The sequence below is a fragment of the Passer domesticus genome, chromosome 3 (genome assembly GCF_036417665.1).
Source record: "Passer domesticus isolate bPasDom1 chromosome 3, bPasDom1.hap1, whole genome shotgun sequence".
Lineage (NCBI taxonomy): Eukaryota > Metazoa > Chordata > Aves > Passeriformes > Passeridae > Passer > Passer domesticus.
This window is the reverse complement of record NC_087476.1, coordinates 107,918,463-107,928,792: the sequence shown is the minus strand read 5'-3', so window position 1 is coordinate 107,928,792 and position 10,330 is coordinate 107,918,463. Positions and strand designations below refer to the sequence as shown.

At 42.4% G+C, this 10,330-nt stretch overlaps 2 long non-coding RNA genes across 5 annotated transcripts in view; one reads left to right on the top strand and one right to left on the bottom strand.

Moving 5' to 3' along the window:
* LOC135298227 (uncharacterized) lies at positions 1-1,706 on the bottom strand. The gene is made up of 3 exons (XR_010360239.1): positions 1,286-1,706; positions 418-583; positions 1-328 (listed from the first exon to the last, which is right to left on the bottom strand). It is a non-coding gene; the product is annotated as an uncharacterized LOC135298227 (long non-coding RNA).
* A 5,007-nt stretch (positions 1,707-6,713) lies between these two features.
* Positions 6,714-10,330, top strand: part of LOC135297413 (uncharacterized) — a 93,152-nt gene continuing 89,535 nt past the window's right edge. For 2 of the 4 annotated variants that reach the window (XR_010359424.1, XR_010359425.1), the window contains exons 1-2: positions 6,715-7,080; positions 7,326-7,526. This is a non-coding gene — a long non-coding RNA (uncharacterized LOC135297413). Of the gene's footprint in view, positions 7,081-7,325; positions 7,527-10,330 lie in introns of all 4 variants that reach the window. The other 2 variants (XR_010359422.1, XR_010359423.1) reach the window with 2 other exon arrangements.

Sequence of the window (10,330 nt, the reverse complement as noted above, 5' to 3'; positions counted from 1 at the left end):
TATTTATTTATTTATTTATTTATTTATTTTATCAGGAAGGAGTTGGTCCGTGCTCCATCTGGCTCCGTGTGAGCCACTCGCTGCGCTCTTGGTGCTGCGCTGAATCCGCCCTCTCCTTCCCCTCATCCACACGCGGCTCCGGCTTTGGGAGCCTCTGCAGGCAGGAGTGTCGGTGTGGGTTACCTCTGTGTTAGCTAGATGGTGCTAAAGAATTTGTGCTTGTCATCGCTGAGGAGACCATTTGGAGTCCAACCCTCCGTTCGCTTCCTGGGCTCACGGGTGGAGAGAGGCGCTTTTGCCGTGTCCTGGGCGCGGGATCAGCTGGGGCCTGCAAGGAGCCCAGACCAGTGAGAGACCTCCTCTCAGCTTTGATGACTTCAGTGAGCTGTGGATCAGCCCCAGCAGCCTTACACGTACTTTGACATAAAAGAGGTTTTGCTCACAGAGGAATCCCTCCCTCTCCTGTGCCTGTTTCCGATCCTCCGGAGCAGCCGTGGGCTCACAGCAACAGGAGAGCGCTCTGCATTTCGCTCTTGCTGTGCCTGCCTTGAGAAAGATTTCCTCTGCCTTTCAGAGCTTAACCCTGCAGCAGTTGGGAAATTTTTAGAAGCGAATAATTTAGAAAACAAACAAAACCCAACACCACCCCTCCAACTTGCTGTAAGTGCTCTTGGAGCCCAGGTTTCCTTGCTGTTTGAGCGCTGCTGTTTTGGATTAACAGAGCCCTGGCTCTGATAAATACTAACAAAGTGTAACGAATGATCAAAGCTGCATTTACAGCCCAATGAGCTTGAAATGATTGATCTGGATGACATAATAATGATAACCAGTGAGATGAGGCATGCAGGACTCTACCCCTCCAGGTACTGGGAGGAAGGAGCAGGTATTAAAAATTACTCCATTTCTTAGGTCATTAGGTTGTTCCCATTCAGATATAAGTGGAAGACAAATGCAAGACTCTTGCTTTCCCCCAGAAGAGCCCTGCAGCTGCTTTGGGCTGTTCATATTCTTTTGATAGAATTCATTGTTTTGTATAAAGTCTGACTGATTGTGGAGTTAGCAAGACTGAGTAGTTTATGATCGTTCCCTGTGCTGCTGGGGATCTAAGCCTCTTGCCTGTGGTTCAAAGCATGGTGTAATCTCAAATGTTGTTCTTTGCAAGGCTATAGTCACAGATGTGAAAGGATATGAATGTGTCTACGGCATGGATTTTGCCATCTGGAAGTTTCCTGTTATCCCCCAGAAGACTGGCTAGAGAATTAATGACAAGACAATGTAGACAAACCATAACTGCAGCTATGCTTTAAAACTTGTCTGCCTCTGGTCCCATGACCTCTCCAAGAGCAGTGTGTCTCCTTATAGCCTTCCAGAATCAATCTTGCAACAGATTTCCTTTTCTCCTACAAAACAGAAGGCCTTAGACCTGGCAGATGAGAAAGAATTGAGCCTAACTTGGTGCGTTCATTTTTGTCTTTTCTTCCTCCTTTCAGTCTTTGATGGGAAAGATTGGCCGGATATGTGGAATGGTCACATTCCTCAGCATTCCTTAAAGGCAACTCAGCCTTCTATAAAATCAGCATAACCTACGATTTATTTCTAGCAGGTTGCTTTGTCCAGGTAGGAACAAGACTGTACCCCCAATGCCACCAGTTCAGGGTTATGGAAGACAGTCTGTTTGTGCATGCAGCAGATGATCTCACAATGTTATGAACATCTTTGTTCCACAGATCTAATCCTGATGTGTGTCCTTGGCTCTGGATTTAGAGAAGGCAAGGTTCCCTTTAGGGACAAATCCTCTGTTGCTGTTGTACCATTAGCAGCCACCAACTACTTCTTCCTTTCCTTTTATCTCACACACAGAAAAAAGTATGGCAGTCAGAATAAACTTGTTCACACAGGGGCCAAGGAGCATTAGAATTTTAAAAATACTGGTCTAAATCCTCAGCAGCATGAAAGTAAACAGTAACACCTTTGAAGTCAAGAGAATTTTTCTCATTTACCATCTAAGACACTTTTTCAGTGCGATACTAAGAGCATATTCACAATATCTACATATACAGGAGGATTTCTCCACGTTTCAAAAAAAATTGACAAGGAGACAATCAGTTGCTCTGGAAGGCAATTAGAGTATTTAAATATGAATCTCAATTGCTCTGTGGAAGAGACTATGTTTTATTCTCCACTTCCAATGCCATCCCTTTGCCCTCACTGGAACCATTAAGACCCTGCCAGGTTAAGCACCTGAAGCAAGGTGCTTAAAATTTGGCCAGCTGAGTATCATCTCCTGTCATCACGTTCAGCACTAACTGCAGCAGTTCCTGGAGGAGCTCCCCAGAGCAGCTCCATCTGTTTCCCTAACCTAAAACACCCCCTGACATTAGCAGTGACAGGTAGGACTGACAAGTATGTGGACAGGCACGAATGCTTTTCTAAAGATTTCTAAACTACCCCAAAGTTCTTTTACCACAACAGTGTTACCGTCTATGACAGCTGACCTCAGACTTGGTTCTCTGAGCAGTGAGTTCAATTAGCTTTAATACTTTCAACATTTAAATAGTTAACAGTAAGCAAAGTTCTTTAGAAGCGTAGGGGGATGGCTACATGTGTGTCTGCTGAAGTTGTCAGGCAACGATGGAAAAAAAAGAAAAAAAATTTTAAAAATCTATAATTGCTTCCAGACAATGCCTTTTGGATAGGGCTGTGAGCGAGCAAGGGGAGAGCTCACGCTCTGACAGAGGGGCTGCTCACAGGCAGAGGGGAGTCAGCTGCAGCCCTGACATCTCTCCAGCCCTGCCTGGTGACCTGCTCAGTGCCAGTGGAAAAGCTTTGCCCAAAACCATCAGGTTCTCCAGCTCTCTGTAATACCCCTGGCTAACAGGAAGCTTGTGGAAAGTCAAATGTCCAGGGAAGTGAGCCAGCAGGTCTGGGTCTACTGCTTCTACTGGGTCTTTCTTCACAATCATGGCCTGGTCCTGTCACTGACTCTCATTCTCACTGCCCATAAAATCTCAGATAAATCTGAGCTGTAGAGGGCTGGACTTTGGTAGCTAATTTGTTCAGGTCCTACAGTAGGAAGTGGCATTGTGTCATCGATATACAGATAAATTCCTGCAATTTTCAATGTATTCTTAGCTATTACTATAACTCTTAATACAAATCTTCCTGATTTGCTATCTTCCATGTTATTTTCTGGAACTGGTTCATCTAGGTGTTGGCAGAAATTTGGATTCACATATTTTTTGCTGTAATTGGAAAACAGAAGCAGAAGGGGCTGGGAGAGACGGCAGCAGAGAGCACTGAGGAAACTTCACTGGCTGCAAACAGCATCAACAATCAGTGCCAGAACTGAGGGAGGAGTAATAAGGTCATATATTCTGTGATGACAAGTGGGAGAGCTTCTACTTGAACTACCAGGACTCAGCTCAAGCAACTCCTGCCACTAGTCCAGCCCTAGCTATGATAAACCATCCTGAAAGGTGACTTTTCAGAAGAGCCTAATTTCTGAAGAAGCACAGAAAAAAAATTAGGTGTCACAAAATTTAGCTCTTACTAAATTCCAGAGAAGTGATAAACTGCTCTCCAAAACCTCCACAAGTTTCTGTGTTACTACAGTACTGCTATTTACTCTGCTTTGGCTTAGCCTCAGACAACTCTTTATCAGACTTTTCTGGTATTTAAATTCTAGGCATTAGAAATTCATCTTAAAATGAAGATTTGAGCTTTCTTTATGGTGGCATGAGGTGGTAGTACTGAGGTTATTTCTCTCTGGGAAAATCTGTATTGGTGCTTGTCAGCCCATAATGAAGATACTCATTTTATTACTCATTTGAGTGACTGATTGTGTCCAGTGGATGCTGTCCTGCACTGATGTCTTTTGCTATGTCAGAGTTTTAAAAATCCGTCTGTGGAGTTGAAACCACTTAAATATTTTATTATAGAAAATGAAGGCTCAGCGTGTAAGTTTAGCAGTCAAACTGTATTTATATGTGTGCAAATATACATGCTGTTACAGACACCAGGGTTTTATCTTACCCTCACTAAAATGGTTGGATTGCAATGGAATTGTTAAGGGTATATACGAGCATCATTTTATATCAAGACTTAAACAAGTCTCCAGTAAAGCAGTATTGTGGTTTCTTGCAGTTGGAAAGATCAGAGACCGTAATAAAAGGAGTCCATAGAAATGGATGACCCTACCAGCAAAGAAATCCACAGCAACATCTTGAGTGAATTCATTGCTACATGTTGACATCCAGTGGAGAAAGAGTTTCAGAAACCTCCTTTCATCATCTATACAGCAACCTTAGGCAGAGGCCCCTGAAAGTGATGTTGCTTAAACTGAAGTTTTGTCTTTCAGATGGATTTAAAGAATTTAAGTCACTGTCAACAGTTACTGCAGGGAAGGCAGTGGAGATTCAAGATACTGGTAAAGCACCACATTTCATCTGGAGCCTTCTCCACTCATGGCTGAGCTGGTGTAATTGAGTTTATGAGGAACCATCATCTGTTTCAGTCTAAAGTCAGCTGGGTTAATTTAAGGCAGGGCTGACTAGCTGGCAGGGGAGAGCACTTTAAACCTACCCCAGCCATCCTGCTGCAGCCTGGCCTACTGCCAGCACAGAGTCTGCGAGGAGTTGGAGTATATTTAGCTTCAGCTTATTCTCTGCCCCTCAGCTTACATGCTGACCCATGCCAGCTGTGACTCAAGCCGTCCTGGTCCCTCTTGCTGACATCCTCCAACCTGGCTGCTTGTTTAGAGTCACGCTGTTTGCTGGCATGGTGCTTATCTTTCACTGTGAAAATCTGACTGGGCAGCTGCCTTGCTCAGAGACTTTGGGCAAGTCTTTTAAACCCTCATATTCCGTCTGCAGATCTGCAAAATAAGGGATCACTCCAAGAGTCCTGACAGGATGCTGTAAGATGTGATGCTGGGTATTTGTGCACCACTCTGCTTTCTCTGTAGAATGTATTTAATGTATCAAATATCATATATTTGTAACATTGGCAGAGCAAGTCAGTCAGGGACCTTGTGTTTATTACTCCAAGAAGGGATACAGCCCTGCTGTCACTACAAAAAATTTTAGCTCTTACTGTATTCATGGAAAAGTGCACCAGATTATAGTTTTCTCTATCAAACAAGCACTTTTTTAATATTGGAAGCTACTTTTTCATCCATTCCAACTTTGACTTCAATTTTTTGTGGACAAAAAAATGTCAGGCAGCTTTATAGGATTTCCAGTTACAAATGATACAAGTCTTAGCACATCTCATAGGCAAGGGAATATGATGCACTTTATGATCTGATAAAAGTAAACCTGAGGGAGCTATTCCTAAAACTGCCACTCAGGGTCAAGGATGAGATCACATCTGAGAAGGCAGCAGTGGTATCAAACACCTTGTGTAAAACAATGACATAAAGGGTTTTAGAAAGCTGGCCTGAACTCAGGGGTCTGGATTGGCTCCTAATGATGTCAACCGTGTGCCTATAATGCCCAGAAAATGTCTCATTCTTTTTCTTTTCTAGGAATAATTACCCCTTAATGACAGCAACAAATGAATTTAGGTCCCTTGGCTGATTAGGTCCCTGTGAGCTGATTATTATGTACTCCCAATATTGCTTCCACGATCAGTGGAACTGAGGACCGAACAGTTTTTGTCAGGCAGATTTTGCACCTCGGACATCATTCTTACCCCATCAGAGCAGCATCAACACCTTTTGGGCTGAGGTTCTTGACCTACCATTTTTGGGGCTACCAGAAGGTTCCTTTTCATTTTGGGCTGAGGTTCTTTATCTGCCATTCTTGGGGTTACCAGAAGGTTAATTTTCAGTGTGGTCTCATACATTGACCCCTTTCCCTAGAGCAGGTTGCTCAGAGCTCCAAACAACAGCTCCAAACAAATTCTGAACTTGAACTGCTCCAGAGATGGGGCATCCACAACTTCTCTGGGCAGATTTTGTAGAAGCCCACTAAAGGCTTCAGGGAATTGTGTTAATGGCAGGTGGGAAACCTGTTTCATTCCTGGGTGTGTGAGGTAATTAGGTATTACCGTGGTGCTGAAAACCAAATGTGCCTTATTTGAAGAACACCAAGGCTCTTCCTAGACAGGTGTAACTGCAGTCCTGTGCCTGACTCCTGTATTATCAGGAATAGCAAGGTCTGAGGTTTCCACTGCTGTGTCCTGAACATTCATAAATAAAATGTGCAAACTCCCTGTTCTTTGTGTAATGATGTATCATGCTTGTGTCATTAGTAAAAGCCCATCCCATTTACTAAAAGTCTTTGTGAAATAGAAGATTACAGCTACTGGGGATTTGGTTCACTATCTAAGAAAATAATGAAATTATGGACACAAGTTCAAAAAGAGAGAACTGAAAGGTTCATAGAAGAACTAAGGGGTGTTTAACATGTGCAAAATTAGTCTAGAGACCAGGAGATGTGTATTTTCACTGTTTGATCTGCATGTGACATAATCTGACCCTTTTGTAGATACAAGTGTATTAAATAGATTCTCATATAACCTGAAAACAGAGGAAGAGCATTTTGTAGAGCAGAGGGAAGGATATGAATAATTAGGGAAAATGGCGGGGGCGGGGTGGGGGGGTGGAAGCCGAGTGTAGCCGAAAGGCTGGTTATCAGCTTCAGTTTTACTTTCTAGCGTATCACCAAGGCCTGTGCTCCTTCTCATGCTCTGAACTGGTATTTCTGCAGGTAAAGAATGTGTAAATTTCAGCAATTTACACCAGTTTGGACACTAATCTGGCAACGTTAATTTAACAGAGCCGTTCAAAGCTCTTCCCACTTGTTGCAATTGGAGAGTGTTTAACTTGTACCCAGGTGTGTGTTCCCCTTGGCGGTGGTCTCAGGTCCTGGCAGGAATACCCCACCCACTGCTGTTACACCAATCTGAGCAGCCTTGGAGTAAATGCTGTTCACCCAGCAGGGTTGGGAAAGGAAGCACAGCCTAACAAAAAACTGCTCCAGAGGAGCTGCTGAGAGGTGTGCTGTTCCTGATTATCCCATCCTTTTCTTCTGATTGGCCTGGAAATTGTACCTGCCTGGTTGCTGCCTCCTGTTGCTGGTAATGCCTCTCACTGACCCTGGGTTCGGGTTTGTTTGATAAGCTGGGATCTGTAAAACTGCAGTCTAACAATTCCACCACTATTTCTAATTTAGTGAGGGGTGAGAATTAACAGATGGTGTCATTATCAAAAGCTGTTCAAGTGTTGAAACAACATAAATTCCACAAATACAGAAAAACAAATATAAACTGCTGTAATTTTTTCAATATTGGTTGAATTATAATCACACTTTGCATTTATACAGGGCTTTTTAACCCACAGCTTTTGAAGTGCTTCCAGATTGTACCTAAAGCTGAGCCCAGATCTGTGGGAGAGGAGAGTATAACATTACCTGCTCTGCTGAAGTTGGAGGTGGGGTGCTGAGTGTTAAAGGCTTACACTGGACATCTGCACAGGGGCTCTGGCTTCTTCACCTGGCTCTGCTGCTCCAGCTGAATGGTCCTGGGTAAGTGGTTTCATTTCTCCATAGCTGAATTTCTGTTTCTAAACAAGGAATGATAATGCTTTGCCTCCTTTGGGAAGTGTTATGTTTCCAGCAGATGAAAAGTGCTGTGTTCTAAGGTGTGGGTGTTGTTGATATCATCACTGTTGCAACTATTAAAGAGCAGATGCTGGGAGGGCTTAATATAAAATACATGGTCTAGGTTTCCAGAGGGACTGAGAATATCAGGGTTTTTGCTGAAGTTCATCTAAAAGCTTGATTTTTTTAAGAGTCCCATAGTGAACACTGTAAAAACAAAAATAAGGATTTGCTGATTTGGTTCCCCCCCCACCCACCTTTTTGCTATTCTTGGTACTTATTAAAACTCCTCTGGATCTTTCAGCTTTCTGCATGTTCCATCTTCACAGTATACCAGTGCGTTGCTTTTGTCTTGACTGTACTCCTGCAGGTGTAAGTGAGGGATTCTGCACTTAAATTAGGCAAGTAATTGTTAAGGAAAAATGTTTGAAGATCTGAGCTCACGTTCTTGCATGCTCTATTTTTGGACTTTGTTATGAGCTCATGATTCAAGAATAAAAAAACCCAGATAGAGTGAAGAGGATCTCTTGTTTTAAGTTGGGTGTTAAGACTGCATAACAATAGTAGTGGAAAAAAAGATTGGTCTATGACCATTGAATTTCAGGGTTGTGTGTTTCAGAAGATAATATTTATGCTGTTGTTTATATTTATATTTTGGTTGCCCCAAAGGATTCAGTGATGTTTTGTGATAGATGCTTTGAGGATCTGCATTTTCATAATAAATGTGAGTGGGGAGGGAGAAAAGAAAGAAAAAAAGAGGGTGGAAAAAAACCCCAGCATTTTGGAGGGAGGTCTCAGATTAATCATGGGAAGTTCTAACCCAAAAAACAAAGTTAATGTATTTAAGATTCCCTTCCTCACATGAATGCGTTCATATGAGTATTGAATTGAGAGGGACCCTTTGAATCCTTTTCTGAATTTGTGTTGTGGATTTGTTCTCTGTTATTTTGAGCAAATATCATGGTACTTGTAGTCCGAAATCTTCACCTCCCACAAGAAATCAGCAATGCTCGAGTGGCTTCCTAGGAGCAAACCCTGGCCTGTGGCAGGCCCTGAACTCCACTTGGTCCTTGGTGAGGAGGGAGCCAATCCACCCAGGCTAGAAGGGGGCCAGAAAGTGCCACTAAAGCAACAAAAAGAGGGCAGTGCTGGAGCCTGCTCTGAGCCTGGCTTTGTTCACAGGCTATAGCTGGTGGTCGTGTCCTAGAAGCTAATCAAAATCCCTCTAAGAGCTGGAGTCTGTGCCAATTTCTAGTTGTGTAATGGATCTGTTTTGAACAGTCACTTTTCTTAAAGATCCCGCACTTCACACACATCTTGGAGTTGCTCTTGTGCTGAAAGATGATTTCTCCTGCCAGAAGGTCCTGCTGGTGGCCTGATGATGGGGTAGGAGTGACAATAACGTGGCAGAGCAGGGGGGTGTTGTGTTGCCCTGTTGAGTTCTACATGGAAAAAACCTGGTGGGGACTTAGTCCTGAGACCAAAAATTATCTTGTCTCCCTTTATATACCAGAATGTTGTGAATGGTGTTTATTTATTTATTCCTTTGGTCTTGGTCAGATTAAAAAATAAAAAAAAAATTAAAAAAGAAAAAAAAAAGAAAAAAAGAAAAGACTACTTGAGACTTATCTAGCTTTGACAGCATTTGAGGCTTTATAAATATGGGTTTCAGCTGCACTTGATGGAAGTTACTGCAAACTGGCAAACCAGACTGGAAGCCAGCACAAGGCAACCACAAATCTGGCAACAAATTACCACTGCCAGATGCCTATGTTGTTCATTTAGCTGTCTATGGAATTGAGGCACTTCGGTTTTCTTTATTTTATTTATTTATTTATTTGTTTGTTTGTTTTAAATTTTGGAAATACTCTTAAAGTAGAACACAGGGTTTTGCGCTGTCTAGCCAAAGTTTAGCTGTCCTTTTGCATCTCTGCCAAACTTCCTGTTTTCAGCGAAACCAAATTATTATCTTTCTTTAGACCTGAAAGGATTTGCAAGTACAAATAAACTTGTGGTGGTCTTTTGGGTTTTTTTTAATGGCCTTTCAAAGAATAAACTCGCTTGCTTCCTCTCAATTATGTGGTCTATGCTAGCAAAGTACTTAACCTTTGGGCCACTAGCAAGATTCAGAAAATGTTATGATTATGCAGAACTTCTGCACTCTGAACTTTTAAAATAAAGATAATTATTTTTTCATATGCTAGAAGTCTTTGTTTTCATGTGGTTGGGCAATAGCATCTCTTGGCCACATGTACGTTAAGAGAGTTTGGAGTGAGTTAAAATTGGAGATATTTGTTCTAAAAATTTCCTAAGCTTTTCCTAAAGGTTTATTCTTGGCAATCCATGGACATATGGTAACAGAACAGAAAAATCTAAGACAGGTAGGCAGTAATCCTCCGTCTTGCTGGCCAAATGAGATTTGAAGTAAGAAATTAGGCAGCAAAGTTATCCCTTGTCCTCATGGAGGGAAAGCAAGAAGTCACAAACCCAAGCCCTGCTGCAAAGGAATTGGAGAAGAGTATCCTTTCTAAAAATAAAATATATGTAACTTATCTAAAAAGGGGGGGAGGGGGGGAGCCAAACTAGCAGTCTGTGTCATTAATCCCCAATGCTTCTGTAGTGTAAGGGAATGGAACAAAAGCATGTTTGCAAAATTGACCTTGTCAGGAGTAAGGCTGTGGAGTGGGAGGTGGTAACTTGGCATTAGAAAGCTCCATTTCTGTGTGCCT